An 8,427-nucleotide genomic window follows, 5' to 3' on the forward strand; every position below is an offset into this window, starting at 1 on the left:
AGGGGCAAGGAAGGCTGACCCCTCTGCCTCACTCAGGCAGGTATCTGGGGACCAGAAATCCAGAACCAGGCAATTTGTTGGGCCAGCACTCGGCAAGGGAGCTTGTTATCCACGCGGATAAAGGACCTCTCTTGCTGGGCAGGCATGTAGCAAAAGGCAGCTTTTAAACAAGGTGGTGAAAATTGCCACCGCCCCATCAGCAGAGTTTACAGCGGAGCTGTAAGATGAGAAGGCCTATAGTCTTCTTGCACTCACTGCAGTCTCTCAGCACTCTTGGAAAAAAATACTCTCCATGCAAGATGTTCTTTCCACAGGAAGGTTTTACTTTCGCAGTTGCAAGGTTGCATAAGTCTATGCCAGTGGTGGCGAACCTATGGCACGGGTGCCAGAGGTGGCACTCAGAGCCCTCTATGTGGGCACGTGCAAACAGAGTGCCCCCCCCCCCATCTAGGCTAGCCTGGGCCACTGAGCTTGATAATTAGCATTAAACCTAAGTCCTAGTTTTGGGGAGGCAGTGTAGGTAACCCTGTTAAGTGCTGTTAAACCCCATTGATTTTCATGCAAAGAACGAAAGTGCAATCTCTTACCTGGGAGTAAGCTTGGTTGCTGGCAATGGGGCTTGCTTCTGAGTAAACCCTCCTAGGGTCGTGATTCACCTGTTGGAAGAGTTGCCGGTTGCGTCAAAGCAAAGCCACCGACTGCCACCAAGCTTACTCCCGAGTAATGCACACCTTGGAGCCAACCATTTTTTTATAAACTAAAACCTCAGTATTCAGGTTAAATTGCTGTGTTGGCACTTTGCAATAAATAAGTGGGCTTTGGGTTGCAATTTGGGCACTCGGTCTCAAAAAGGTTCACCATCACTGGTCTATGCTATATAAGACTATAAAAGAACTTTTCAGCAAGAACAAAGTTGAACACACACACTGAACTTAGACTCAGAACTTAGACTGAATCTGAACTTAGCATGTAGAATGCATTGCATTTTATACATTCAAACAAGGATACTCCCCCCCCCCCCCCAGCAACAGCCTCTCATTGGTCTAGAGCAGGGGTGGGCAATTATTTTTTGCATGGGGCCGCATAAGAAACAGAAAATATTGTGGAGGGCCGGGCCAAAAGGCTGAACTCAGTTCTGCATAATAGGGGCTGATAAGTGACAGACAGGTGCACAGATCAACTTGGAATCAGTGGCAACAGTTCTGCATACAACACTATTTGGCACAAAGAATCACAGGCTCAACCTACCTGCATAGTTGTCCACTGTGACAATCAAACAAGTGGGGAGACTTAAGTCCCTTGACCTACTTTTTTAATCGACTGGTGCTTTTGAAAGCCCCGCAGAAGCCAGTTGTCTTGGTTGTCGGCTTCTGCGGGGCTTTCAAAGGTGCCTCAACTCCTCAGCTAAGGGCGGCGAGGGTACTCTTTGAAAGTTCCACAGAAGCCGGCAGCCAAGGCAACCGGCTTCTGCGGGGCTTTCAAAGGCGCCTCGCTCCCCAGCAAGGCAGGGGGGGCCAGTCAGGGTCATCCGGCCCCGGGCCGTATAATGCCCAGGTCTGGTCTAGAGTCACAGTTGAACTCACCAATCATGTTAAAGGTTAACTGTTGCTCCTTCGCCCTAGACTTACTGTCTCCGGCCTTGCTGTTTTGACAAACCTCTGCTGATTAGAAGATGGACCTTTTGTGAACCTTTCTTTTTTATATATCATGACAGCCCCCTCATGGACTCATGCTGGTGAAGCAATAATTGCCTCGTTCCGGGAGAACCGTTTTCCAGAACACTGCCAATGGAGGCCACTTGGCCTCCCCACCCAATGTTGTGAAAGGAAGAACAGCCACCAAATGGTGGAAGCCCCCATACAGCCAGGCAGCACATGGGCAGTCCCTCCCCAGCCCTGGATCCAACAGGAGGTGACTGGCAGGCCACTGAGTAGGCCTCCCCCCCCCCCACAAACACACCGGGGCCTGAACCACGCCCCCCACCAAGCCAGAGATCCTCGAGGAAGAAAAGTGAATGTTTGCCTAGTCCCAGCACAAACTCCGTTTTTTTGGCATGGTTTCAAAAGAACAATTTGTTCCTATGCGCGAACCTGTCACTGGAAAAAACGTGAACAAACAGGAGACTGCAATCAAAACATGAAGAGGCAGGAGTAAATTATGTTTTATGGTTCCTTATTTTCAGTGGGGTTGATTACTTTTAATGGATTTTAAATGTCTGTATTTGACTGCTGGACACCGCCCTGAGCCCTCAGGGAGAGCGCAGTATCCAATGTCAAATAAATAAATAAATAAATAAATAAATAAATAAATAGGTTGCGTTCGGCAGAGGCCAACCTACTGGTGATCCCTGGCCCCTCAATGATACGGCTGGCCTCCACCCGGGCCAGGGCCTTTACAGCTCTGGCCCCGGCCTGGTGGAACACTCTCCCACCAGCTGTCCGGGCCCTGCGGGATCTTATTGAATTCCGCAGGGCCTGCAAGACTGAGCTGTTCCGCCGGGCCATTGGGGAGACCAGCCGTTGATGGGGGGGCCCTTTTCTTCTCCTCTCTTATAATATCAAGTAGACCCTACCACCCCTCCCCCCCTTTGGGATCAGCTGTCATTCCTAGACAGTGGCGTATCTAAGGTATAGCAGGTGTGGCAGGTGCTCGGGGGGGGGGGAGGCACCATCCCTGCCTGCCTGCCCACCTGCTGCAGCTGCACTGTCCATGTTCCTTGCCTCTCTCTGCCAGTAGCCCAACTCCTTGGCACCGCTCAGCCACGCGTGGCACCATTCCTGCCCCACACCAAGCCAAAGTTCAGAGAGAGGCTCCCACCACCCTGAGACACCAACAAGCTGCATGGCCAGCCAATAGGAGAAGAACCAACCCATCCCCCAGGCCAGGTACCTGAGGGTCTCCCATTTCCAGGATCGAGGCTGAAAGTGTGTGACTGGCCCAAAGACACCCAGCAAGTTTCCATGGCATTTGACCTTGGGTTTTCCAGATCCTAGCTTAGTAACAGGTTCCCATGGTGGTGGGATTCAAACTATGGCGTAGCACCAATGGGGCTGGGCGGGGCATGACAGGGGCGGGGCTGGGCATGACAGGGGCAGGGCATTCCTGGGAGGGGCTTTGGCAAGGACGCAGCCACTGCGCTGGTCCTTGGGCGGGAAACGAATGCACGCAGGCGCAAGCTGCCACGCATGCTGGTGCACCTCCTGCTAGACTGCTTCAAGTTCTGCGCACTACTGCTGAGAGGAGGGGCGTAACTAAGGCAAAAATCATGTGGCAAAATCACCAATTAGTAACCCCCTCTCGGCACACACAAATAATTAGTAACCTACTCTCGGGAACCTGTGAGAACCTGCTGGATCCCACCTCTGATAAAAGCCCTGGCCTGGGTAGAGGCCAGCCACATCATTGAAGGGCCGGGGACTTCCAGTAACTCCGCCATCGCCGAATGTAGCGGCCTATTTGGGACGTATGGGGTAAGACATTACCGCAGGTATGAGGGCCCCAAGCCACGAAGGGCCTTGAAGGTTAGTACCAACACCTTGAAGATGATCCGGAATTCCATAGGGAGCCAGTGCAGACGGTGCAGCACGGGGGTAATGTGATCTTGATAAGTACCCCTCGTAAGAAGCCGAGCCGCTGCATTCTGGATGAGCTTCCAGGTCAATCTCAAGGGAAGGCCCGCAGAAGTCCCTGCAAGACAGCTGCATCACTTGGTTGTTTCTGTTAAGGCAGGACAGGTGAGCTGTTAATTGCCCCTTCCGCATATGCAGAATAATCCACTTTCAATCCACTTTCAATCCATTGCAGCTGTGAAAGTGGATTGAAAGTGCATTATTCTGCATGTGCGGAAGGGGCCTCTATTTTAATTGGGGTCACCTTCAGTGTCTGCATATAATGGTGTAGCTTTGTATGCTCCATCCCTTCCACTCCTCCACTGTCCCCCCTTTTCTCCTTAAGCTGTATTGTTGATGTTGTTTTGCTGTTTGATTTTGTAAACTTGTTTGCTTTCTTGTGAATTTTGCACATGAGTATTTTGTTATATATTTTTGTAGCCTAACTTTTTATAACCAGAATCCTAATAAAGGATCATTCCTTTTGATAACCCTGTCGCGTTTTACTCTGCTAAAGAACATACGCAATGCCAGGCGAACGTTTTGCCTTCTCCCCAACGGCACTGGTCGCAACTTCACAGCTGCCTCCTAGTCAGAGAACAACCCCCTCCCGAAGTCTACAGACTGGGAAACATGTTTGTCAAAGTAACTTCTGTCTTGATGACTATTTCCTCAGGGACCTGATGTGAAGAAGCACCTTCCTCCCAGTTGATAACTTTATTGGTGATTTCGACCTCATCCACGAAAGCGTAACCCTACAAGTAGCACCATTGTACGGAAACGGGCAGTGGCTCCAGATGCCGTCCTCTGGTGAGGCCCCATTAAAGATGAGCCAATTGGCATTTGTTGAATCATGGTTATTATTTCTACCAAGGGAGAGAGAGGTTTTTTGGAGCTTTCAACTCTGGCTCTGAGGAGCCTGGGCTGAATCTGGGCGCTAGCGCTTTGATCTCAAACCTTCCAAGAACATTAACAACACCCTCCCTTCTCAGCCAGATGGGTGCTGAGTTCCCACTGTGAATATTGCCAGTAGCCCTATAGACCTAACATAAAGTCAGTTCTAAGTGCACAAACAAACATTGCAATTTATCAGCTATTAGCCCGCTCCCCCTCCTTTCCTTTCATGCCAGTGGGAACAGCTCATATTCAGGTTTAATTGTGTCTAGTGAAGACATCTGCCTTTTCTCACTGCCATCATAGAGTGCTCTCACTGCCATCATGGAGTGCTCCATGATGGGGCCAGTATGAGGTCATGCCCTTAAGCTTACCAACCTCCAGCCGGGGGGGTGCCTAGTTACCTACAAAGCAGCAAGCAAAAACCATGATAATACTACATACGTACTATCAGGCATGTAAATGAACCAGGATACAGTATTGAAAACTGAGACTCTGACAGTTAAATTAGGCCATGAGATTTTAAGAGAGTTAAAATTACACAAGATAGCAGAAACAATCCCAGTTCTCATGAGACCAAAGAGCCTTTCCCCAGGGGTTGGGATTCTGCAAGGAGTTAATCCTCATCAGATGCAGACACTTCTATCTTCCCATATCTTGCTGCAATACGAGCACTCCTTCTTTGCTTCTGCAGCCACTGCCTCTGCTTCTGCCTCCTGTGCACAGCTGGCTCATCACTGAGTTCCCTAGGAGGATCTGCAGGCTCCTCCCCCTGCATATCATCAATCAGGTTTGGAAGTTGGCTTTGCTGCCAGGTCTTCCTCTGGAGCAGCTGCACTGTGTCCTCAAGTCCTACCTCAGAGTCCTCTGTGTCCTGGTAGATTCCTCTGTGTCCTGGTAGATTCCCAGGAGCTGGCTCATGACATTCCGTGACGTGAAGCAGCCGTTTGGTGTTGGCCTGGCAACTGTTGCAGAAGCCGTCCACGAATTCTGCCTGGCCGTAAGGATTGCCCTCTTCAGGAGGGTGGTCATTTCGCACATAATGTGGAACAGATACATGGCCCCTTTGTGCAGAGACTGCGTGTATCAATCCACTTCTGGCTTTATGTTCTTGGTGTCAGTAATCTCGTGTTTGAGTCCATGGCTGTCCCTCCTCAGAGCCCCTGTGCACCAAAGTGCCGAGCCCCCTCCCACTCTGTGGCACTTTTCACTCTGTGGAGTGATGCTTTCTTGTGCCTCTCTCAACAGGTCATGGTGGGATTTGTCAAGCTGGGCTTCCGCCAATGAGTGGTTGCCATGAATGGATTGCATGTTCCCATCAGGAATCCTTCCGATGCACCTGGGCAGTACGTGAATTGCAAAAACGTTGCCCCCGTTGTCCTGAGGGCAGTCTGCGACCACAAGGGACGGTTCTTCGAAGTCGAAATTGGACACCCAGGCAGGAGCCATGATGCCCACATCTTCAGGGAATGCCACTTCACCCACACCATGGAAAGGGGTGCATTTATTCCAGGGAATCCAACACTGATCATGGAGGGGGTGCCCATTCCCCCACTAATTCTGGCTGATGGTGCCTTTCCCGTGAGGAGGTGGCTTGTGAAACCACATGCTCCCCTGCAAGACGCGAGGGAGTGGGGCTTCAATTACAGACTTCCCCGGGCTAGGAACTTGATGGAGCCAGCATTTGGGAGACTGAGGGCCCCACAGTTGCCCCACAGTGTCAACCCAGTTGTGGGAGCATGTGTTGTGCAACATTTGTGAGATACTCTGGCCGCCTACCTGCACAGGAGCGAGGGCCAAGGACACCTGCTCCAACTGTGGGAAATGGCTGTTCATTGGTAGTGTTGGGGACATGGTCATTGACCATCTCACTTTAGCTTATTTATTTATTTATTTATTTATTTATTTATTTATTTATTTATTTAACGTTGTATACTGCCCTTTCCCTGAGGGCTCAGGGCGGTGTCCAGCAGTCAAATACAGACATTTAAAATCCATTAAAAGTAATCAACCCCACTGAAAATAAGGAACCATAAAACATAATTTACTCCTGCCTCTTAATGTTTTGATTGCAGTCTCCTGTTTGTTAACGTTTTTTTTCCAGTGACGGGTTCGCGCACGGGAACAAATTGTTCTTTTGAAACCATGCCAATAAAAACAGAGTTTTTGCTGGGGCTATGCAAACATTCACTTTTCTTCCTCGAGGATCTCTGGCTTGGTGGGTGGCGTGGTTCAGGCCCCGGTGTGTTTGTGGGGGGAAAGATTATATGCAGACACTGAAGTTGACCCCAATTAAAATAGAGGCCCCTTCCGCACATGCAGAATAATGCACTTTCAATCCACTTTCACAGCTGCAAAGTGGATTGAAAGTGGATTGAAAGTGGATTATTCTGCATATGCGGAAGGGGCAATTAACAGCTCACCTGTCCTGCCTTAACAGAAACAACCAAGTGATGCAGCTATCTTACTTCTGCAGGGACTTCTGCATGCCTTCCCTTGAGATTGACCCGGAAGCTGAAGCTGGTCCAGAATGCAGCGGCTCAGCTTCTTACGAGGGGTACTCATCAAGATCATATTACCCCCGTGCTGCACCGTCTGCACTGGCTCCCTATGGAATTCCGGATCATCTTCAAGGTGTTGGTACTAACCTTCAAGGCCCTTCGTGGCCCTCATACCTGCGGGAACGTCTTACCCCATATGTCCCAAATAGGCTGCTGCGGAGTTCGGCGACGGCGTACTGGAAATCCCCAGCCCTTCAATGATGTGGCTGGCCTCTACCCGGGCCAGGGCCTTTACAGCTCTGACCCCTGCCTGGTGGAACGCTCTTCCTCCAGCTGTCTGGGCCCTGTGAGACCTTGGCGAGTTTGGCAGGGTCTGCAAGACTGAGCTGTTCCACTGGGGTTTGGGTCAGGCTGGCCGCAGATTGGCTGCCCCCTCATGAGGCCCCTGCAATATTTTGTCATCCCTGGCAGTGCCCTATATTGGTTTCATCCTTAGGCGCTGCCAGCCCCTCCCGGCCTTAAGACTGGGTGCCACCAACATGGTTTTTAGACTGCCGTCAGTTGATTTGTTATGCTGCATACTGAATTTTAAATGTTTTAAATGTATTTTACGTAATTTATTGGAGACGGTATTGTATTGTGAACCACCTAGAGCCCTTCGGGGACAAGGCGGTCTATAAAATCCAATACATAAATAAATAAAATACAGGAAGAATCACAAGGGATGCCAAATAGTCTAACATGGTATATAGTGGTTAAGGTGTCAAACTAGGATCTGGAAAACCCAAGGTCAAATGCCATGGAAACTTGCTGGGTGACTTTGGGCCAGTCACACACTTTCAGCCTCCATCCTGGAAATGGGAGACCCCAAGGAATGCCACAGATGCACAGGGGTCTAACGTCCGTCGGCGTGGCTTTGGGGGTCTAGTCGTGCATGCCTCCATAGCTATACATTGGTGGGAAGCAGATTTTTTAAAAAGCACCTCCGTGTAACGGTGCAATAGAAATCTGCATTGCTTCCGTGGGCTCCGTTCGCTGCCTGTATGGAGGCATGCAAACACGCCGACTGGACAGCGGGTTGCTTTATCCCAACTGCAATCCGCTGTACGTTTGCTGTGCAGAAGAGGCCTAGGCAGTGGTGGGATCCAAAAATTTTAGTAACAGGTTCCCATGGTGGTGGGATTCAAACTGTGGCGTAGCGCCAATGGGGCTGGGGCCGGGCATGATGGGGGCATGGCCTGGCATTCCAGGAGCGGGGCATTCCTGGGCGGGGCTGTGGCAAGGACTCAGCCGCTGCATGTGCCGCCCTTGGGCGGGAAACGAATGCACGCAGGCGCAGGCTGCCACGCACGCTGGTGCACCTCCTGCTAGACTGCTTCAAGTTCTGCGCGCTACTGCTGAGAGGAGGGGCGTAACTAAGGCAA

This window comes from Sphaerodactylus townsendi, linkage group LG01, assembly GCF_021028975.2.
Source record: "Sphaerodactylus townsendi isolate TG3544 linkage group LG01, MPM_Stown_v2.3, whole genome shotgun sequence".
In the NCBI taxonomy this organism is placed as follows: domain Eukaryota; kingdom Metazoa; phylum Chordata; class Lepidosauria; order Squamata; family Sphaerodactylidae; genus Sphaerodactylus; species Sphaerodactylus townsendi.